Source organism: Strix uralensis, chromosome 10, assembly GCF_047716275.1.
Source record: "Strix uralensis isolate ZFMK-TIS-50842 chromosome 10, bStrUra1, whole genome shotgun sequence".
Lineage (NCBI taxonomy): Eukaryota > Metazoa > Chordata > Aves > Strigiformes > Strigidae > Strix > Strix uralensis.
The window spans coordinates 21,218,959-21,243,662 of NC_133981.1; the positions used below are offsets into that span (position 1 = coordinate 21,218,959).

General features: G+C 37.5%; 1 protein-coding gene across 5 annotated transcripts in view; it reads left to right on the top strand.

The window, feature by feature from the left end:
• The window catches only part of ATP2B2 (ATPase plasma membrane Ca2+ transporting 2), a 432,424-nt gene that overhangs the window by 93,133 nt on the left and 314,587 nt on the right, over positions 1-24,704 (top strand). For all 5 annotated transcript variants that reach the window (XM_074879694.1, XM_074879691.1, XM_074879693.1 and 2 more), the window contains exon 4: positions 17,714-17,765. The gene's annotated coding sequence lies outside the window, so the exon portion shown is untranslated. The remainder of the gene's footprint in view (positions 1-17,713; positions 17,766-24,704) is intronic.

The window sequence follows — 24,704 nt, forward strand, 5'->3', positions numbered from 1 at the left end:
GGAGGACAGTCTGTGTGGTTGTTTCTTTGGTGCAAGTAGACTGGTGTGTTTTGAAAGAGCCCAGCTTTCCAACTAGCGTTAGGGGCTAATGTTTAAATGTACATTTAGGTTTAAAAAAGCTTTATAAAGATGGAAGATAAAATGCTCTATGAAAACTATGTGCTTTGAGTTTTTGAAGTCTACACAGGCCCTGACTGCCATAAATCTCACACTGCAGAGTGAGTCAAACGCGTATCTTGGGAGCAGCTCGCCAAATAGGTTAGCAGCACTCCGATGGACAAGTGTCGCTATGTACAAATAAATTCCAATTCAAATTCTGATTGTGTGAAATCAATTTGAAGTGAAAACTGAAAAGGTTTCAAAACCTGAGAAATACCTGATCGGCGTAACAAAATCTTGGGAGCTGCAGTTCATCTTGCCTGTTTCTGCTGTTGGAACCCGAGTTGACGTGAACTTTGTTTGCACTGAACGATCCAAAGGGAAATAATTGGGTTCTGACCCTTCAATGAGTTTTGCATGGGCTTATTACTATTTAGACAGATGGGGTATATTAGAATTGCCATTTCTTGTTTCATTGTAGTAATAAATAGCAGCTTTTTTAATAATCTGTGTTCATGAAACTATAATTTTTATTACGCTTCAGTGAGATTTGCAAGCTGCCATTGAGATGAACAAAAACACGCAAATGATTGCAAAGCTGAAAGAAGATTTTAACAATATTCAGTTTGGATTATTTAAAATAGTGTTCAATTTTGCCAGTTCTGTTTTGTTTTGCCTTTTTCCCTGTTCAGCTACCTTTCCCATAAGCTTGCACTTCTACTTTTTCTTTTGGGTTTGCGCAAACCACATAGGCTTCGCGTGTGTTTGTGTGTGAGGGCAGGGATTACCTAAGCATTAGGGAAGCACTAGGGTGGGTTTGTTGTGGAGTTTTTTTGTTGCTGTTGCTTTGTTTTGCTTTTTTAATAGCTGTCTGACCAGTGATACATGTAAATGTTAGTATTCCAATAGGAATTCTACCCTCAGACATGCCTCTGAGATTTCCAGTGGTCTCTTCTTCCCTTAGCCTTCTCCACTACTTAATAAATTTCTCTTACAGTCCTTGCACTTAGTGGCAAGATTTGTAAATGTGCTGATTGTCTGGCAACTCCTGTTACTGGCAGTGGGACTTGAAGATTTGATTGCTTCATTGTGGCGTGGAGCACTTCTGAGTTTCTCGCTCACAGGGCACACAGGAGAACTTGTATCTGATCTGGACCTCCCCAGTGGTACATCATCTCTTCTTTGTTCTGTGGTTTTGATTTAAACCTCTCTTCTGTGAAGTAAAGGTGTGGCAGGAACAATAACTTGAGTGAAACAGTTCATAAAGCTGAAGAGTATTGATCTCCATCCTATAGAATAATAATTTAGCTTTGAGAACAGTTTGCTGCTCTGTGAATCACCTGCTTTGTCTTCACGTATAGTGAAGTTTTGGTGCCTTAACATGGTAAATGCCAGTATTTCTGTTAGTTTCTTATCCCAAACCTATATCTTTAGGAGAGTCAGACCATTTCTATACTGTCTGTTAGAGTCCTGTCATAAATACCAGGTGTTGAGGAAAATGCTTCACACAGATGCGGTGTACAGCTATTTGACTGAAAGACTTTCACATTCTGTTCACCTGTCATATCTCATATGTTAAGCTGGGTAAAAACCTGTTTTCTTTGGTTTTGCTCTTATGTTTACATTGATTTAAAAATGCAACATATAGTAATGAAAAAAACCCCACACCATCAGATACTACAGAAAAGCTCTCTGAGAAGAAAACCTTTATTACTATGTTGAACTAATTTGATACATGGAGTGTAATAGAGCAATTTTCATTAAAGAAAAAAAGGAAGGAATTATTTTTTCACTTGCAAGGGAGAATGTCTGTTTCATACAGAGTATTCCTTTGCAACAGGCTCCTGATTATAGGATATTACAGTAAAATATGTTTTCTCCATTTGGCATCAATGGGTATGGGTCACTGAAAATCCCTGAAAGCTTTTTATTTTGTTAGTTTATGGGGAAAAAAGGCAAGTAAATGAAAAGATGAAGACCAAGGCCACTCTAAAGCTTGTTACTGATTTGAGATGGTCAATCTGAGATGGTGGAAAATGGACTTATTTAAAAAAACAAAACAGCCATCTTCTCCCCTGCTCCTCCAAAAATTGGCCTTTTTGTGCTGACTGAAGTGGACAGCTGGAATCTCAAGTAGTGAGAGTAGAGAGTGTAATAAGAGAAAATGTTCACTATTCGGCTAAATATATAAGTACAAAAAACGGGAGAAGAGATTTTAAGTAGAGTTAATGCATCTGTGCTTTGAAATATGGAATATTTTGTTACATATGACTCTGGTGGAAAATTTCGTATGCTTTTTTGGCCTGTGGAAATAAGACTACTGAAGAAGTATGCCTTTTTTATATCAGAATACCTGGGTCCTTGTTAACTGCTTGACTCCATAAAGTCATGTTGGAGATTTATCTAGATGCAAGAGCCATCTGTCCTCAATAGGAAAGTAATTGAACTGTCTTAAATTAATGTTTTGAGTATGATGGTTGAATGGACCATGATTAGCTTGGTCCCCTATGGATGGAAAGCTTTATAGCTTTTTATACGCTGGAAATAAATCTAGCCTTTTTCATAAGTATATATTTAGTGTGCCACTGGTAGCACTATAAATGTATCAAATAGTAAATATGTGCTATTCATATGAGAAATATTTGGGGGAATGTATTTCTTTTGAGACTTTGGCACTTAGCACGATATAAGGGGTACTCTTTGGAGGTAAACTTTTACTGTTGAGAGAAAATGTGATTATAAAAGTTGCTAAGAATGAAAATATAGATTTTGTTGCTTTTTGCCATAGCAATTTGTACTTCTGGTTTTCTTTTAAACAGCTTGAACAGTTTAGTGGTTTTCTGTTTTGTTTTGGGTTTTTTTTAAAATTTTTTTAAAAATAACGTTATACCTCAAAACCTAATACAGATAAATCAAGCTGTTTATTTTAACTTATTATTTCCTTTTTGTTTGAAAATGCTTTTTTTTTTTTTTTTTAAGACAAACTTTTGCCTAAACTCGGCTGTTGAAGTCAAAGTCTAATCTGTTGAAGATGGACAGCAATGGAAGAGAAGTGGAAAAAATAAAAACCAAAGTAGGCAAAAGCTGTTTCTGTGGTGCCTGCAGCTCAGGTGCTGAAGGGCTGTGGGCAGAGCACATGGCACATGACCTCACTGCTGAACCTTGATTTCCCCCCACCCTGTGTCCCCCTCTTTTGTCTGAGGACAAACCATGGTTCTTGAACGTTGTCTTTGTTTGGCCTGTCTGTGGAAGCAAAATTCACCAGCAGCATGCTGCTCTTGGGCAGGTTTTATTCTGTGAAACTGGTCATGGCTAAGTATCGTGAATAGAGATGTTTCCCACTTACCAGATGTAAATTGTAACAGAGTTAGTGAAAAACAAGTGACTTCTGGTGGAAGAAAGGCTTTGCATTGTTTTTCAGTTGTAGTTTCTAGTGGTGGTGGAGCTATTTGCTGCTTGAAAAAGCAAGTATTCAGATATTTTTTGTAACCTATTAGAAGCTGGAGAAACAGCTTTTGTGGTACTGTTGTAGATGTCTGAAGAGTCTTCTTCAGTTCAAGCAGTAAATAGAGCCAGATTGTAAAACAAAGCATTGCTTATGTTGCACATTATATGTACTAGAGGTACCTGTGAGTAGCGCTTTTTCCATGGCTCATTAACTGAAGAAATGGTGACAGCAATGTGTAAAGGTTTTGAATTGTTACCTGGAGGGATCCATATGGGGAAACCTGGAATAATAATGAAGAATGCCAGTACCTATAAGTAATAGGTAATACCAACATAAGCAATGTTCGTATTGGTTCTAGTCTGTTTTGTGAACAACTGTTTTTTAGAGGTATTTTTACTTGCTGAAAGCCTGGTACATTTCTACCTTTGCAAAGTTATTGAAAAGTAGTGCTAATGTTTTGCCAACTTTTATTTGTTGGCTCAGTTTTCCTTGTTGAAAGGAGTAGTAATGATGATTTATATTGCTTTCCAGCTTCATTAGTTTGGCATGTGGGTGCTTGTTGTGTAACGTTAAATATTTAGCATCAATTGGAATTTACATAAACTTGATGCATTATCGTCATATAATCATCACTGATGTGGTGAATGTTTCTCAGCATTCTGTTCAAGACTTTGTAAGATTTTCATGCACTTGGCTTGGCCGTATTTGTGCATTCTGAAGCCACTGAGGATCTGGATGTTGATGATCTCAATGAGGGTCAAAAATCTCACAAAGTTTAATACATTGCTTAAAGTTAATCACATCTCTCACAATTTAATACATCTGCATTTATTCTGTGAATGACACATTTTACAAAAAAGTTATTTAAGACCTCTAAAACACTTTATGAATAGTATTTTTGCATGTATTTGCATTCAGTGTGTCTAATCTCTGGTACAACTGAAATCATGTTACCTTTTTTTTAGTTTTATTCTACTCTAGTTTTATTCCCCTAGATCCCCCTTCTGTTTTCTCTTGTCAAAAGGCATACTTTTTCAGAAAAGAAGGTTAAATACGGTATAATGTTATAACCTTTAAAACAGCCTTATTTTATGTCTGTATTTCCTTAAGTATTTAAGTTCACATGCTTAGAAATGATGTCGGACCATCGATTCATTCTAACTGTGTACTTCCCTTGTGCAGAAACACAGACAGTAAAAACAAAACTCTCTAATCCATAATAAGGGATTTTTTTTTTTTTTAAACAGAGGGTAACACCACCCCTTGTCACAGAAAATTTCAGCTGAAATGTGTTGTAATAATTGTGAAAATGCTGGTGACTAATTGGTATCTTCCGGTAGGTAATTATCAGGCAACTAAGCTAGCATGATCATCCTTTATGCTACTGGCCTGAGGCATAAACCTGATTTTGCCTCTGTTTGGCTACCCTTTTGAAACGTGGTAACTGCATTTTCTATTTGCACATGCTCCTTGATCCTGCCCATGAAGCTTCCTACTGCTGAGGGGAAGCGGTCTGGTCGGCCTCATTTTGGAACACGTGGGGAACACACCTCCTGAAACCATAATGTGTTTTGAGGGCAGGGTAAACAGGAGGTGGAATGGGAGACTTCATAAAAGGCACAGTAGCCTGCTCTGCTCCTGGCTCCTATAGATAAGTGGGCTGGAAGCAACGCCGTTGGTTGCAAAGTGCTTTCTGTGGCAGATGATGAGTCCCCAGAGGGAGATCCTGCCAGAGCTGTGTTGTCGTAGGAAGAGGTGCGACGTCACGTCAAGGCCCAGCCAGGAAAAGCCAGTTTATCAAGGCAGAATTTTTCTGGATCTGTGTGTGGGTGGCTTCCTGCTGGAGCCTCAAGAGCTGTCAGCGTTGCCTTTTTGTGACAATAGTGTGGGGGAAAGCTATGCAGGAGAAGTCTTGAAGAGCTAAGAAATGTTTTAAAATACTTCATGCTTTGCTGAAAGACCACTGTTTTACCTTTAATAGAGGAGAGGTTATAATTGCTTGGTTTTTAAAAGGAGTATTTGGTGGTGTGCCCCAGTGAATTCTTTTACAAAGAGCTTGCAGGGCATAGTCCTAGGAATGTTAAAATACTGGTAACAAAACAGTATTCCTCCAATGCAGGGTATAGTATAGTCCTAGGCACCTTAAAATACTAGTAACAAACCAATATTCCTTCAAACAGCTCTTGCAAGCATTCTTTCAAAAGTCCAACCATAGATGGTAAAAGTAAGAGTTTAGGCATAGAGTTAACTGTCAACAACAAAAATTTTCACTGACATCTAATCGTTACCTCTTATTTGATAAAATGGCCTGTTATCTGCTTCGTAATCAAAAGAATTAATCTTGAATCACTTCTATATGTGCCATGAAAATAATTTCTGTATTTTAGTTAATCAAAGAAAATTTAATTGATTGTTGCTTTTGAGACGTAGGCATTAATAAACAGGCAAAATATAACATATCTTGCATAAAAAGCCAAGAGATTAATTTACAGAGAAATATCTTCTCAGGTGCTTCTTGCCATACATAATGTCTTAGGATGAGGACATACAAAATTTTTCCAAATTGTCATTACAGTCACATCATTATTCTCATACTCCAAAACTACCTTGTTTATTATTGCTGCTGTTATTGAGAAAACAGCTGCTGTAAAGAAACTGTAAAAGTTGCAGGATCAGAGGAAGGATTCAGAAATACCTTCTGCATGTTTCTGTGTCTTTCTACAGTAGCAAATACCACCTTATCAGTATTATAATCCCATTCCTTGTAAGAATTGTTGCTTTAAATTAGACCAGAAATAATTGGAGAATAATTCTACCTATACTACTTTGGAACTTTATTAGGCAGTTTTCAGTCTGTCCTGACCAAAATTTTTTTGTTGGTGACATCAAGGCAGAAAAAAAGTAGTGAAGGAAGGAAAAAAGAAAAGAAAAGATGATGACATCTTAAGTACTATGCTTCTAGTTGGGGATAGAGATGATTCATCAGGCTTATTTCCTTTTATCTGCACTGTTTTTCTGATCTGTAACAAGAAAACTCTGAAACTCTTTAGAAACAGAAAACAACAACAATAAACAATAAATGTTAAGGGAGGTGGTTAAATTCTAGTAACTCTGGGAACTCTGATTGAGATTGTTGTTAAAGACCGACAGTTTGACAGCCTTTTTCTCTTGCCTCATATGCTTTGCCTGTAATACTTGTTTCCCAGTAAGTATATGTCATCTTATAAACTCCATGCCAGAATTCGTGTTAATAATCATGTGAATGTGCTGCAGAAGCAACGCTTGTTCCCTTTGAAGAGGGAGAATTCTTTTTTCTCCTTAAACTAGAGGGGTCAACATCAGGCAACGCACAATTGAAAGTGATACTGGAGCTGCATTTGTGTATGACAGTTACTATACTTGTGTCATGGAACAGAGTGATAATAATCCCTTGGCTGGCAGAATGCATTATCTACAGATCACTGTGATGAAATTGGGATATATCTGTGTTTCATTTCTCCAGCCTTTCATTTCTGAGAGAGTTCTAATATATCAGCAGTCTTTAGTGTTCAGTGTTTCATGATGCCTCTGGACAGCAATTTAGATGGTCCAAATCCTCTGATAGCCTATATTTCTTTTTACATTTTTTTTTTTTTTTTGTTATTTCTGTAAGAGTGGTATGTGGTATGGAACTACAGTGGCCAGATACCTTGCAATAGTTCAAGTTGTAGCACATGTAATTAATTTGTGATGAATAATTACATGTACGGTACTGTAAGTGATGGGAAACCCAACTATGACAACTACACTGACCTTAATTTAAGAAAATGCTGGAAGGCATCTTTGCATAAATAATCTTTCTTGGAAATGTTGTCGCCATACTTTTCTGATGCTTTGGAAGACCTAAACAGAGAAAATAAATTAATTTGCAGGTAAAACTTTGTCAGAGAAACAACACAGTTGTGTGAACAGAGAAGTGTAAATCCTTTCTCAAATCCAGACTGTTTGGATGTGCCTAATGGATGCTCAGGTTACTTTCTAGGAACTCTTTTAATCACTCCTTCAGTGATCCTGAACTTTTGGTCCAGGCAGGCATCTTAATTTGATGAATAAACCTACTGTGAAAATCCCCCAATTATGTCTACAATGCAAGTGGGATGCTAAGTGGGATGCAGAACCAGCAATAATACAATTTTGTTATGGAGTGTAAATTACTCTGAAACAGCACTACACAAGTGTGTCTGTGCTTTTATGGGGACTTGAGCTCAGATCTTCCCATAGTGCTGTGCCGTGCCCAGCAGACAGGCACTTGTACCCCATCCCTCAAACAATATATATGAATAAAATAAAAAGAAGGTGCGTTAAAGCATTGTGTGAAATGGTGGGGCTGCTTCTAGTTTTCTAAATTCACACTGAGATGCTTACAGTTAGGATCTGCCTGCGCGGCAAACTGCTGTAATTTCAGTGTTTTATAGCTCTTTCCTGTGAGAAGATCTTTAGCTAAGCTGCAGGTTTTCCCTTGGCAGGCCTTGACTGTGTATATGACCTTTATACAGCAGGATGCACGCTCCGCTGGCCAGCAAAACTAAGTGAGAAATGAATTATAGCCCTTTTTCTTTTGAGGGTTGACTTAAGTGTATGCACAGTTTTCTCTAGTGGTTGAGAGAGATTGTCTCAAATGGAATGAAGTTATTTTCCTGTGCATATCAGCTGAGAATCTTCCCAGTGACATTAAGGTAAAAGAGAAGGAGAAGGAAGAACAAAAAAGAAAATTCTTGTTATCCTTTAATATTTGAAAAAGTAGTGGTGTGATAAAAATTCACTAATAGCATAGCCCATCCTGTGATGCAGTCAGAATCACAGATGACCTTGTGAACATCTGGTGTAACAGCAAGCAGAGCAGTAGATTAAACCTATTTTCTTTGCATTACTGAAAAGGTTAACAGTCTTGCGAGACAGTTGTTGGGTTTAATATTAAGGTTAATTCATCTTGCAGTACTATGAACTTCTGAGATATGTCCAAGTTCGGCACTTAAGCACACACTGAACCGCTGTGTTAAACTTACTGCAGTCCTTTATACTAAAAGAAGGTTGCAAAAATTAGTCCTTTCTGTATAGATGGAGCAGTCTGGCAGCATCCCTTTGTTGCAGTGTCATAAATGTATTTACAATAAGTGTAGCTACCATAAATTCTGAAAGCATATTTTTTTTCCTTGGGAGGGGACAAGAGTGATGTATTGCTAAGTAAATCTTTGAAGCTCTTGAAGAATGTGCTTTCATCAACATTATTTGGGGAGGGTAACTTCTTTCCCCCTTGTATTAATTCTCTCTTAAATGTGGATTTTAATGAAAAACCTTGAAAAATGCTTTTGACTAGATTATTATGAAAATACTTCATAATTCTCTTTTTTTTTCTTTTTCCTTCAGTTGGTCATTTATATTCTGCACAGACTAGAATAGCACTGTGGGGGGAGCACTTAAATAGGAAGAAGATATTTGTCATCTGTCACACTCTGAATTAAACTTTTGATATCGAGTTATTGCCTTAGAAATAACTTCAGAAAAATTTACATGTGGAGAAAAGTACATGGTGGGGGAAGCTGTTGAACTAGTTATTACATAACACTGTGTTAAATCCTCTGTTACTGAACAGAGTCTTTAAGAATATTTCTTCATGAATAAATTAAAAAATACATCCATACAGTAAAATTTTCAATGATTCCTTGACCACTACGTGGAATTTTTTTTTTTTTTTTTAACAAAATCAGAGATGGGAGACTGAGGTTCCCGGAGCTGCTGCAGAGATTTCTAATGAGAAATTAATATCCAGTTTTCATAGATGCTTTGAAAATTCTTGATGTACATTTACATATATTAGGGAAGTAGAAAGGAGAAAAAGGGGCCATTTCTAAGGAGAACCGTTCATTATACAGTTAGGGAAGTAAAGCTCAAAGGTACCAGTGACAAGTACAAAAAGTAAGTTGGGAGGAATATATGCTATTTAGTAATGGCTATAGTGGAGAGGCTATTTGGACATTGGTATGATACTTCTGTTTTGTGGAAAGATTTTGAAAAATTATAAATGAGATGAAACAAAGGAGTGGTTTATCCACAGGACTGGGATGATAGAACCATTCCTAGCTGATGAGGTTTAAGACTACTGCGGGAGAATGATGGACTCTTCTTTCCCACAACTAGTTTTGTTTCAGAATGCTTGCTAAAAGAAAATATCTGTAGAGTGGCTGTGTTCATTAACCTGTCATTTGTTGAGATAAGCGAGCAACTTGTATTTTTTTGCTAAATCAGGTTGCTTGCTTTGTGGTTTTGCTTATCCCCTGTTGACAGCTTCTGCTGTGGTGCAGAAGGCTTGGAGGCATTGCTGTTACCTAACACAATGCACAGCAGACGTATTTTCTTGTACTCTGCATGGCTATATTTTTTTTGTCTGCTGCAAGTACCTCTGTCTTATTTGTAGCCATCGTAGCCTATGGTCATGTCATTTCTTACCCCAAAATGTTTACAAGTTCTTTTTTTTTTTTTTTTTTTTTTAATCTCCTTTTGGCTCATAGTTGATAGCAGGTTTGATTTAGCATAATGAGACATGTGGTGTGACTGTGTCCGTGCTGTCACAACGCAAGGACGTCTTTCCACAAAGTAGATGGCAGTAGCTAGCGACATGCGGATCCTCCATCTGATTCCCTTTTTGCGTGCAGTTAGCCATGCAGGAGCTGGCTACTGTGCCATTTGCTGGCTGAACGCCAGCATGACACACGGGCAGCGCTGCCAGTAGCCAAGAAGCCTTACGTGCCTAAGAAATGTGTCATTTCTAGCTGGGAATGCCTGAAAAGCAGCATTTTGTTAGTCCTCGACTTGTGCTTCCAGAAATAAGAAAATATGTTTTTTTCTAATAAAAAAATTATTTTTCAAACACGAGTTACATTTTTTGAGACTTTGGAAGTGGTGAATCTCATTCCTTTTAGAACTAGTTTTTATAGGGTGTTTACTGTACAGCCTTAAACTGTCGAGAAGTGTTATTGGATCACTGAACTGATCTCTGGGAGAAAACGATCTAGTAGGTTGAATACAGCTGTAAAGCTCTATAATATCACATAGTTGTTATTATTTGAGGATTTTTCTAGCCCAGATTATCCTCTAGAATCAGAGAGACAAATTATTAAAGGAATTGGTAATAACTGCAATTTATGAAGTGCTGGTAAATACAGTGAAGGTGTTTGTACATAAGCTGGGTCATAACTGGTTTATTTTCTTGGCAATTGTTCGAGTTCTGCTGCAAATCCAGCCCCATTTGTTAGTAATAAAATGGAATATTTAGAAAATGTATGTCTAATATGTCTGTGGTAAAGATGGTGATAATGCCTTTTGAGCTACTCAGTGTTCTTATAACTGAAACCATTTCGGAAGAACAGAAGTTTGACCTCTTGGGATATGAATAATGTTGAGGCAAATGAAGGTTAGACATCACCTTGAATCTTTTGAAATATGTGGCTTTGATTCCAGCACTTAAAATCTTAAATACCTGTTTCATTATTTATTTTAAAACCGAATACCTCGGGGAACAAAGAAGCATACCACTTAAAAACCCTTACATTATTTTTTTCATGTTTAAAATCTACAATAGATGGCCTTTGAATAAAATAGACGATAAAGATTAATGTCTCAAACCACTAACCATACCAAGTACAATACAGGTCAACAACTAAATGCACAAGTGTACCTAATGAAATTTTAACATCAAATTCGTCTGGATCTATTGTATGATGCAGGTAAAGCTGTCCAGTCATATCTGTTGCCTTAAATTAGCATACAGAATAGTCATTGTATGAAATACTTGTGTATATAACTATATTGTGGATTGAATATTTGTTTCTTAGGTGTTGAATGCCCTTTTTTTTTTTTCTTATAATTCCAACTCTGCATCTTTAAAGACAAGGTAAAGAAATAAAGAAAAAAAAAAAACGAACAAAGCTCAAACCCCACAGCCCAACCCCAAACCCTTTCCCCCCTTCCTTCCACCAAAGGAACATTTCCATTGAGAAAACATCCCCAAAGTACTCAGTGTATCATGAAATCTCAACCAAAACTCCTCTGTAACATAGTCATGATTGCTTCCAGAAGTGATTTTAACATTGTACAGTAACACTTTATGATCAGCTCTGCTGTCTTCTCATTCCTAACAGTTTAGGTCAGTAATGAAATAAAGTATCTGTGAGGACATCAGTGATCTTGGATCTCCAAGTAAAATGAATGGGATTATTTTAATTATTGCATCTAGAACTTTCATGACTAAGAAGAGAAGCGGTGTTGTCTGTTTGGTGCCTGCAACTCTTTTCTAGCTTGAAGAGTGACTCAAGGTGCCTGGAATTTCACCTTGATTTTAATGTCAGTCACTTTGATAAAGGAAGCACCAGGTTTGCATGTTTGAAAATATGTGATACTGCTACGGGGCAATGTTTCCAGCTCACATTTCTAGCTAGGTCTTGTCTGAGAGACAGAACAACCTCTTTAGAAACAAACTCTTTAGAAGAACGCCCTTGACTCATATAATAGAACAAGGAAACCCGTCACTTGCTGCTTTTTCAGTTCGTCATCTGATGAGAGATGACAGTAGATGTACCACAGCCACTGAGAGGCTTTACTGCCTGTCTTTTTGACATATTGAGCTAACACATAGGCTGTCAGTTCTCTTTTGTAATGCTATAATTACTTATACTGAAATCCTGGGGAATTGTAAGAAGGGTGAGATGCATTTCACATTGTAAGCTAAACTTGGAATAAAACTACATTTATGGAAGGTGGAAACAACTGAAGGTGTAGGGAGGTCTCTGCCGCCATATCGGGGGGTAGTAGTGGAAGACAAAATGCCTCACAATAGCCATTTAATGAAAAAATGAAGTAATTTCTCCTTTTTCCATGGTAATGTATTTTCCAACTATCAGTGTAGTTTGTCTTTCCTGCTGTCTTCCCTGACTTGCAAATGTTGTGATTTCATTTCTCTACCAGCTTGAATTGCAGATGCAGAGTTTGTTACGGAATTCTTGCTAATGCCACAGCGTCGCGGATGAAATTATTGACACGGTAATATTTAGTAAGAAATCTAGGTTTATTAATAACTAACAGCAATTTATTATTATAAAATAATTCAAAGATACTAAAAGAAAGAAAAGCGACTTATTCAGATTCTAAAATGACAAGATTCACACTAACTTACTTAACGGTACCTATATATATATACACATGCATGCACATAACAAAATGGACAAACATACAGAAACAAAAGTGTTTAGATTCAGTAGAATGAACACAGAACGGACATACACACACAGAAAAAAGGGTACGTACCCACCCACACACACACAGAGTAAAGAGAAGCTAGCTCAAAGAAAATTTCCCTCTCGAGTTTAGAGTAAATACTCCCAATGCCTTGGCATTCCTCAACGGGCGATAATTGAGACTCGAGCGGGGGACTTCGCCCTGGCCTTCCGTCTGGAGCAGACGGCACCTGAAGGGTTTGGTACCTGAGAGGCTCCCAGCTCAGGGGAGGTGCTGGTCACAGGCCCACTGCGATCCAGGAGAGCTCAAAGGGTCTCCCTGGTGGTCGCCATTTATAGGGTCCAAGATAATTGACTTTTGTCAAATGCCTTCTGGTGCCTTCCAGCAGTTACAAAAGAATTTGATGAATGTGCGACTCTGTTATTGTTCCCATTTGACCACATCCCAGGCACAGGTGTGCCAGGCCCTTAGGAGTTGATGGGCCATTTTAACCATTTCCGAGCAATCGGGAGGGGCAGGAGCCAGGCTCGTTAACATTGTCAGTCCTTATCTCCACAGACTGGTGTATAGCTCGGGGGATGTGGGTGGAATCGCACCTAGCACCAAGCAGCCCAACAAAGAGGGGCGGGGGGGGGGGGGGGGGGGGGGGGGGGGGGGTAAGCATTGCACCACCACACACAGCCCTCATAGTGTATATAATATATGCCGGAGTGTCCACTTCAGAAAAACGGCATGTTGCTTTAGCTGGTCTGGAATTTCATTCATTCAGTGTTCAAACATTAGTAAACTTTGACCTGGGATGCAAGAGCCAAATGGAGTAGGGTTTTGAGGTCTCTTCCACTCCACAGGGTGAAAGCGCTGGCCAGCAGGATGCCTTTCCTCCCAGAGGCAGTCCCAATACAGCTCACTTTTATTTATCCCAGCTTCACCCAAAGCTCTGCCTTCTTTTATGTTAGCAAAAGCATTATGCTTGATTCAAAATTGACATCCATGATAACTTTAACAAATTCAATTTATTTTGTTTATCTTAAGAAATGTTACTGTATAGCAGCAGCATTCTAGGACATTTAGAGATAAAGTAGAAAGAAATTCTGACGCTGTAGTGAACATATCTTACTGGGATTTGTTGTAAATTGAAAAATACAAAGCAACTTTGATCTGTCTAAGCTACAGTATAAATTTTGGCTTTGTTCGGTATCATGCCAAATACTGATGTCATCTTTCTAATTTTGTTAAAGTTTTTGTCTTTACAAAGATCATTCTCTAGATTTATATACATATGTAATGATGGACAACATATTTTTCAGCCTGATCGTCATGGATTTGTGCATCAAAATAAGAATCTCTCATTGTAGTTTTTGCAAATTACATTTAAGCTGTCTTTTGTGAACTACGTGTACATGCTTTGTCCATTGGCTGTAAAGGAATAAATCAAATAAAGGAAATAATGGAAAATCTTAACTATCACATGGCAAGGGTGCACATATTGAGTAGTGGAAAATACTTCAAGTGGAAAAGCTCTTTTTAGGTGTTGGAATAATTGTGTGTTGCTTGAAGCACACGACTAGAACAGTTTAAACGGTTATTAAAGAATGTTGCCAGATCTTATCACTGCAGTCATGCATATAGATCGGTGATCCCCATGCAGCACTACAAAATGTGTAATGAGGTACACTTACTAAAAATAAACCTATTGAGTGCTAATCCTAAATTGTCATAGAATACTAGGTAAATGGTACAATTTTAGCGGTACAAAATCATCTCTAAGAATGAGTTAAAAAATGTGTTTAACTGCAACCAGTGAGTTTAAGAGATGATAAAATAGTTGCAGGCCTTCTTTGTTTGTTTTGAACATTCATCAATGTTTAAAAAGCAAAACAAACAAACAAGACCCCACCAAGCAAAAAAACCTGAGCAGTATACTAGGATGAAAATACTGACTTGAGACGAATTAAGGGCTGGGTGTGGTACAGTGGATGAACAAGCATGCATAGCATATGTGCTGAGTTTTATGAGAAGGCACCATGCAATATTTTACAGGTTTCGCTTGATCAATAAGTCTGCAACTGATATATCTCTGAGTATCTACAACCAGTCTTTAATCATCCTCAGATTAGTTCATTAAACTTGGAGCCGTTGTAGTTCTGCTCTTGCATCATTTGCAAGAAATATTGACGCATTCTGGTTGTGTGGAAACACCTGGTAGGGTTACAGTTCGTGGAGTAGGCTGGAGTAGATTGTAACTGCTGTAAACATTGTAAAGCCACTTAAGCAGCTCAAAATACAAAGAGCGAGTATTGGGGAGATGAGGGAGTGAGTGTGGTTAAATAAAATGAAAAAAGTTCTCAAAACATTTGGCAACAGTTGAGCATCCCCGAGCTGATTGAAAGAGGGATAAAAGAACCTTTTCTACACCCCACCCCCCCTTAGAAGAACCCTTTAATACTTAATCAAATTCTTCTTGTACCCCAAACAGAATGTATTTTCTTTCTCATAAGAAACTGGTTTATGGATGAGCCTGCCATTGCCACCTCGGTGACTCTTCCAAATCTTTAGGCCATTGAATAAATGGGAACTCACATCAATTTCTTTATAATTCAATCTTCAGTTTGACTTGGGAAGATGAAACCTTTCCTTCATCAAAAACAGTCTTAGAAATCAATGAAGTACTTTTCTCTCTAGCAAATTCTTTGATTATCAATTTCTGTATGGTTATTCATATTTTCATCCAACTGTAGCAAATGAAGGATTGCAGGCATTTCTGAATTTCTGCTCGAGCAAGGGTTTAAGCTATTTAGGGAAACAAATGAAGCACAAAGGTTTTGATTTAACAATAAATTTTGTATGAATCTAATTTTTTTCATGAGTGACTGGATTTCTCAGATCAAACTCCTTTACAGGGAATTTTACAGCAGTGTGCAGTACCTTTAACAACTGTAATTTTCCAAAATTCTGGGAATGCCAGTGGAAAGCATAAAGAAATATTGATCTGATGGAGCCTTACGTAATCCCTGATCAAAGCAACAGTGCATTTTAAAACTAGCATTTATTACTCTGGGACTTACAGTTTTATAATCCTGGTCTATGGTTTTGTTATCTTTCCCAGTCTGAAAATGTTGCGTCTTTACAGAGTCAGAGAAGTAATATTGCGAACACTGATTAGACATTTTTCTGAATTTATCACCCTAGTATTTGAGCACTTTTATGTTACCTTCTGAATATCTTTAAAACCAGTCTCAGAGGAGTGGAAGTACTTTACTGATGAGGCAAATGGAGGCAGGAGGATTAATGACGTACCTGTATTGTTAGGCAGAAAGACACTTTTTGCAACCTCAGCATCAAATAGTAAGTGTTGGGAGCTGTGGTGTAGACAAAACAGAGCTCAGTGTTCCCATCACTGTGACCCCATCTGTGCTGCTTCGAGTCCTGAGCTGGGAGTCCCCCTTATTACTCATTTGACTTTGCATCATTATCATCTTTACTGTAAAGTTGTTTTGACTTGCTGTACTTTAAAGCTGCTGTGTTTAGGTATCTTCCCCTAATATGTCTCCCTGTTTGCAGTTAGTTTTATTCTTGGAGTTACCTGCAAATTGCCTGGAATGGTATCTGATGCGCAGATTGCGTTGCCAGTTTATGGAGAAGATGGACTGCTTTTGCTTAGCTGCAGTATTGTGCATGCAATTCAGAATGACAGAACTCTAGTTTTCAGCCATTTCCATGTATTTCCGTAATGGGAAATCTCCAGAATAAATGTGGAGAAGTGATGTTGGTACCCTGGGTAGTGGAGCAAGGTGTTTAACTTGGAACTACTGCAAGTACATCTGTTGGCATAGGATGAAAGGAAAATATTTTGATCACTTGTAGTAATTAGATTCCATGGTACTTTACCCTTTTTCTTGGCCGGATTTCAATTTCATTTACAATGTGTCACCTACCTAGTTTAGCCTTGACTCTCAAATCGGTTGTATCGTCCTTTTAATTTCTGACCTGAACAGGCATGCACTGTTCACAGTGAAACTCATAGATTCAGAGAATTGCTTTTTGGCTGTTAACGGCGTAATGTACATTCAGTTTGTGTATCATTTGGTTACGTTCCAACAGTGCTCTGAAAAGTTGAAAGAGAAATTGATACTGAATGTATCTATTCTGAAACTCTTAGAAGGCTGTCATTGCTATGTACCTGCCTAAATCTCACAATTTAGGGCAACAATTGTCTGACTAGTGATAAGATGAACAAGTAAGGTTTAACAAGAGTGTATGCTTACCAAGTTGTGTCTTGACAAATATAATACACAGTATTATGTCTCTGCTTACTTAAAATCATTTCCAGAAGATTTTAAAATAGATTACCTGTTGAAAATTTAGTAATCCTGTAGTTAGATTTGTGAACCAAAGAGATACCTAGATGTTTGTCTTGATGTAAGTCTTGGAAGATATGTTTGTTTTCACGTCTTCCAAAAGTAGCTGAGTAAAACTGTTGTATACCCAGATTCATCCATATATTTATTTACTAGACCTTTTTACTTTCAAAATATTTGATTCTAAGAAAAATTGAGATTGCTACTTACAGAATAATTATAAATGGCAACAAATGTGATAGCTTTTATATGTATTGTTTTGATTTTTTAAAAAATTAGGCAATTTTTAATGCTTCAGTTATACTGGAAGGTGTGTTAGATATGTTTTTCTAAAGACTCACTTTTAAGTTTGCAATTAAAGAGTAATACGGAAGAGATAAGAATAATTTTATTAATCATGCAATAAAACCATTTGGCTCTAAATGAAACAGATGCTTTTAAATGGCTGGACTGCTTTTTTCTCTGATTTTACATTCATTGTATCTAGTCATAACTTATATTTCCAAAATTGAAACTATTTATTCTTTATTTTTATTAGGGCTTGCATGCTGTGGCACAAATATTGCATCAGGCTGTGCGCTATGTTCATGGTAAGCTTTATTTCATCGTGTTAAGTTATACACATTATCATTCCAGGGGATATTATGTTATTTTGTCAGTCTGTCATTTGCAGTGATCGTAAACACACTGACATGACTTTAGTCTTTATCTGTTGTACTGAATTAGTGACAAATTTCCAGCTTTGTACAAGATCCAGTGCAAAGTTGGTTTTAAAAATCTGTGAAGAATCTGATAATGGCCTCAAAGTTTCAATGGTTATGTTAAAAATTGCAGACAGTGCAGGACAGGGACATTTTTGTAGTTTAAGTAATGCAGTGTCATCCTAATTCATGACCGGTCCCCAAATGACAAGAAGATGCAAACAGTAACACAAAAGGCCCAGCTTGGGGTCCAGCGAATCCCATTTTGTCCAGGCTCCATGTCTTCAGGCTTTTTATCTATGCTAAGTAATTCTCTATGGCTGCCAACTCTTTGGCACTTCTCAAAATAACTCAGTTAAAAATACTTCATAAACTCATTTTGTATAGGCAAAATAAGCCCCTGTGTTCCTCCAAAGCAGCACACATTTCTTCTCTTCCCCTTCTCCTCCAAATATTAGCAAATTACCACTTTTATTATGGTTATGACATGAAAATAAACCAACTTTTGGAATTAAGCCTCACATTTATCCAGTAGTTTCCAACTAGGTTCTGTTCTTTTTTGAGCTGTTAAGTAGAAAACACCTTTTTTATTTCTGGGTTTACTGATACATATTTTTAAATTAATTATTTTTCCTCTTGTTTTTTACTGAAAGTAGCTTGAATCCTCATATAGTTTCACCCCTTTTATTTTTTTTTTCCCTCCTACCTTGTAAGTTCTCCCTTACCTGCCAAAAGATGTCTATGCTACCTCTACCTCTGAGGCCAGAAGTTAATAAACAGCTTTCCCTAGGTGATGGGATTAGAGATGTCAGAGGAGTGGCCAAGGCTTTAGGGGACACAGTCTTTTAATCTTCTTCCCTAGTTCACTTAAGTTCAGTCAGCCATTGAAAATCTGCGTTATTAAACTGTCAAGGTAATCAATAGCCACGTTCAGTTAAGCTGCTTCTTGGTATTTGTGAGAGTCCAGTCACATTCAGAAATGTACTGCTGCTTCCTGAATAAAAATGTTTAATCCTAGCATATTCATTCTTAATAAGCACACTTACCCATGGGAGTAGTTTGGCTTGCAGGGTCTTGAGCAGCCAACAGTCAAGGTTTATGTGCATCTTTGCAGATTGTGACCAAGTACAACCTCTCGCTCAGTTGCATATTGCGTTTAATTAGTCATCACTCTGGAATACGAGTTAAAGCAAGAACAAAAGCTTAACATCTGTCAGGTCTTTTAATGCCAAACTTTCTGTATTTCCAGTTTTTGGTTTGTTTTATACACTTTTCCCTCATTCTAGCAACTTTTCCATGTAATGCATGAGTTTTTTCCATAGTCTCCTGTACAACGTAGCGATATTTGCAACAGTTCTACTATTTTGCTGGTGCTTGCTGAAGGTTTGGAAAGCCTGTGAGGATCTTAGCACTGACTTCCAATAAAATTTATCTGGGAGCCCCAGAATAATGTAGAATAATTCAGAATAATTCATAACCCTCTATGACTAATTTCACTTTTTTATATTATCAGTTTTAAAATATCACACCAGTATTTTGTGCTCTGAGGTATTATAAAAGTGTCTTTCGTTTTAGAGTCCATCTAGCACTAACCCACTGCAAGCTTTGTAGATGTTCTCTATAGCAAGGGTTCATAATTTTTCTTTACACAATTATTGCATAAGGCCCCAAGCTTGGCATTGCTTAGCTAAAATATTTTTTACAACAAATACAAGAAACCATTGTAATCTCAAGGGTTTAGAGTTATTTTTTACTAATGTAAATTGTTTTTATGAGTTAGGCAAGTCTGACAGTATTATTTTCAGTCTAATTTTTTTAAACACATTTTATCAAGGCTAGCACAAAAACCCAGATGAACTGAACAATAACTTTCCCGATTTTGATGGAAAAATTCATTTTATGCTGTCCAATCTTTCTTTATTGGTTTTGAGAGGGAGAAAGTTATTATTAAAGCAGAGTATTGAAAGTTCTGCACGAAAAATACTTTGAAATAGAATTACATATCTAGTGTCAAACAATCTGCATAGTCAGATAAAAGTGTTTCGTGCTTTCTTTTGTTTTTAATTTGTATTCATAGGAAAAAATAAGGATGAAATCGTAATCAGAGGAATCAATTAGAGCTATCAGTACAACTAGTTTTAAAAAGGAGAATAGTTACAGTTCATACTTTCAGAGTTACCGCAGTTCAACTTCTGTATTTGTACTATATTTGCAAAGAATTCTGTCCTCTATGAAGAACTGGTGAAAATATAAATGGATTACTTATCAGTTGTGAATCAAGGGTAAGTCATACATCTAGACTCGTAAATACATAGTTAATCTTTTATTATCTAAAATATGTCTACTATATATGATGCTGAACTTTTTTTTTGTCAGAATAGTTTTATCAGTTTACATGTGTCTAATATGATATAAAATACTGAGCTTTCTTTGTGAAGTGCCCAGTATATTTTCAGATACCTATGGTACTGTAAATTGAACCTGGCATTATTATTCACATTCTGATGTATGTCTTATCTGATTAATGTGGTTTGGGGATTGCAATTACTTTGAATCATTTGTCATCTTTTGTCTGCTCTAATGTAATATTTATTAGAATTCTCCTGAAGAATGCAGTTTATATTACTGAATAGAGTGGGAATGAAACACTGGAGAGTGCAGGGAGTGGTTCCTGTATTTACTGAATACGACCCTTGTTGTATGCCTGCCTTGTATCCCAGAAACGTGTTTTGTGGCAAGATGTTTTTAATTGACCTTTTAAAAAATGCTGGGTATAAATAAGAGTCGTATAACTTCTGCAGAGATGGGGCTTTTGATTGCACGTGTTCATAATTAGATTAATCTGAAAAGTAGATCAAGCCAATGAAGGAGGCACAGAAAACAGACTGAGAGCTTATCAAATTAGCTAAGTAGAGCAATTAATCAGACAGACCTTAACTGTTTGGTTTCTTTTTTTAATCATCATCTTGAACAGTGTGCGGTGTTTTTCAGCTTCTATTAAAGAAGGCATTCAGTGTGAAGCTGCATTTGATGACGCAGTTTCCTTGTCTCCTTGTGACATGTGTGTCTTGCAGAGTGTCAGCAATGGTAATGAGCAGTACTGCAAACATTGTACCACTTTCAGAAATCCACTGACATTCCCAATGCAATGAGCAGTGTCCTGTAAATTAAAAAAAAACCCAAAACAACATGTACAGCATTCTCTGTGAAAATATCTGGGATCTGCCCTAAATTTCTGTATCTGCAGTCCTGCCTGACGGTGTGTTTGCTCACTTCTCTTAGCACCAGTGCAGTTACACCAGTACTTCTAAATGGTACAAATTCTCATCAGAGGTAGTACTATACACTCAGTAATGAGTATAGTATCGGTATAAGCCAGAAAAAAAAAAAAAATTTGGTTTTCTTTATTCAAAAGCTTTTCCACACTGAACTCTAACAATTAAGTGATTTAACTCCCACATAATTTTTTAATTATTATGGACTGAGAATAACATCTTTTCAGTGTACTGTGCTGTCCAGTATAAACATTGTGCAGGGTAGATGTGGTATTTTATCAAAACAATAACTTGTCAGTGAAAGTGTTCAATAGGCAGCTCTTCAGAAACTTCTGCTTGCAATGTGATAATAATTAACCATTGAGGTGTCCTTAAAATGATGCTTTTATCAAGTTCTTTTTCTTTCTAAGTTCATTCAATTTTGGAAGTGTTATGCATATTGATACAAATTGATAGAACCATAGAGTGGTTTGGATTGGAAGGGACCTTAAAGCTCATCTAGTCCCACCCCCCTGCCATGGGCAGGGACACCTTCCACCAGCCCAGGTTGCCCAAAGCCCCGTCCAACCTGGCCTTGAACCCTTCCAGGGAGGGGGCAGCCACAGCTGCTCTGGGCAACCTGTGCCAGTGTCTCACCACACTCATAGTGAAGAGTTTCTTCCTTACATCTAATCTAAATCTGCTCTCTGTCAGTTTAAAACTGTTATGCCTCATCCTACCCCTACACCCCCTGATAAAGAGTCCCTCTTTCCCCACCTTTCCTGTAGCCCCTTTCAGTACTGGGAGGCCACTCTAAGGTTTCCCCAGAGCCTTCTCTTCTCCAGGCTGAACCCCCCCAACTCTCTCAGCCTGTCCTCACAGGGGAGGTGCTCCAGCCCCCTGAGCATCTTCATGGCTTCCTCTGGACCTGCTTGAGCAGGTCTATGTGACCTCCTTCTTTCTTAATCCATTTGCAAATGATCTTATATTTTTAGATGGACGTTTTTCTGCCTTTTACTGCACTAAAAAAGAAGGTTCCATAAGACTGTACAAAGCATACTTTTTCCTTGTGTCATTTCACAATAAACCACACTGGTAGTTTTCAGGTTTGGCCCTGACAAATTGGACCAAGGTCCCATAACATTGACATTGAATATGGAGAAGTGATCTCTCTCCAGACACGACCTTCACGGTCACCTTTTCTTTCTCTTCAAGAGGTCAAATCGTTTCCCACATTCACAATGAATGTTAAAGCATGTCAGAAAACAAGGAAGGGTGAGAGTTAACACTTCTTACTCCAAAGCTGAAAAAAAGACAACTTACCCAAATTTGGCAATGTGTGTTTTCTACTTTCAAAATTTAGAGAAGTGCTACAAAACACTGATATTTAAAGTGATTTTCATTCTCCTCTTTCTCCTATATAGCAGCTTTCTCCCCATGAGATGAGAGCTAATTATTTTTTTTTTTTTAAATATGAATCTCCTGCCCTTGTGTACTTACCCAGGTCCATCCACTGAAGTACTCGAATCTGCTTTGAAGTTACCCTAGTGCAATGCCAGAGGACCATTAGTTGCACGAGGTGAAGTATTTTCTTGGCTCTTAACACCCAAAACACAGGGGTGAACAGGTTAATACCGAAACACAGCTGACATTCAAATGGGAGAGAGAATTCTGAATGCTTCCTTCAGCATCAGCACTGATGAGAATGAGACCTTCATTAGGATATTTCTGTACTGAACTGTTTCTTGCATAGAGCTTAAACATAGATTTTATGTAAATTTTGAACTGATGATCATTCCTTGCACCATCAACTCAACGTTAATATTACAGTTAACTTGTACACTATGGGCCTTCCTTTAAAAAATATACAATGAACAGCTGGGCACGTTAACTTGGGGCATTTATATTTGAGAATTTTATCATGACTTCTACTATCCTTCTACCCCCTGTAAAACTGGTTTCTCCTCTTTTTAAGTCCTCAGCCATTTTATCTTAAATTTCCAGAAATTAAAATCTTAACCAAGGTTATCAGCTTGGGTCAAGCTTTTGAAATCCCTTTTTAAAATTTGGAGTGATATTTTCATGCCATTAACACTGAAAACTTAAAAAACCAAAATGTCCTGTGTTTGAGAGTTCTTCTGAAAACTGTAGAATCCTTGAACAGCTGAAGATAAAGAGGAGGTATTTTGGTAATTATTTTAGGATTTTTGTAGATTGATCGTCATGTTTGCCTTCAGAAGGTAAAGAATAGCTCTAAATGATGATGCCTGAGACGTGTAAGCTGCTTTTATATCTCTGGAAAGGTAGTCTCTCATTTATCTGATGAATTTCTGTCACTTGCCTTGATTTCTGAATTGCTGAACATAAGATACAACTTAAAATTTAACTGATATGGAAAACTGCTAAAAGAAGCCTGTAAATAGCAGTAATTAACACACACACCTCACCCCACCCGGCAATGTTTCTTTTTTGTGCTTGTTTAAATACAGAATTGAAGGTGCTTGAATCTGATCAGTTATCGGAATGCTTCTTTTCCTTGGGTAGGCTGGAGGACTGTACTAAACATGACCTGAATTACTTTCGTAGTAACATGAATCCAAGAACTTTTTCATGTTTTTATTTGGTGTCTCTGAACAAGTGGAAGATACCTGGATGTGCCTGATAAACGAATGAGTACAGAGGAAGGAATGATGGATGACTTGTAAAGCTAAACATTGCCTCTGAATAGCTTGTACCTGTACAAAAACCTAAAGCAGAGAGCTTGAGGAGGGTATTTTGCTTTGTATAGGCTTGAATGAGTTGATTCTTTTATCACTCTGTCAAACATAAGCTGAATGTGTATACTGTATTTCACTGGTAAAATACAGTGCTTGTAGCAAAACCTGTATTTCTTGTGGTGTTGGCGTCAAGGTCTAAAACCACTAATAAGACATGATCTTAGTCCATAAACCATAAATACTACTGCTGATTAATGGGAAGCACTGGTTCTGGATTCACAGTCTTGGGGGTTTTCAGTCTATTGCACTGTTTACTGAAAAATAAGTGGCATTTCTGAAGCGTGAGGATACAGCAGCTTCCACGTCTCCGTAAGACTACACACATTGTGAATCCAGACAGCGCGGTTTAAGTATCTGGTAGAAGATGTCACTGAGAAATTAATATGCAAGACCAAAAATATCTGTCTAATAATGTGTTTGTGATCATTTTACTACTGGTAACATCAGTGAGTACTTAAAGGCAGTCCAAGACAGTACCAAAAGTGAGTTGTGCTGCATCAGGAGCAGATGAGAGTCAGAACTGACTTTCCAGCAGGCTTTTGGCAGGAGAGATGAGGAGTGCACTACGTTGGATAAAGCTGAGTTGTGCTGGAGCAGGCTTAGCTGTGCTGTCTGGTACAGCTTGCTGGTGGGAGTGTGGCCCTATCAGCTCTTCTCTGCGCGAGCGCCTCGGCTGTGACTCCTCCCTGCTTCTGTGCCTCCAGTGAACGTACCAATGCCATGTAGGTATCATGGGCTCTCTCTTAGCTGTGAACCAATCTCTGTGCACAAGACTTACCTGGAGAATGGGTAGCTCT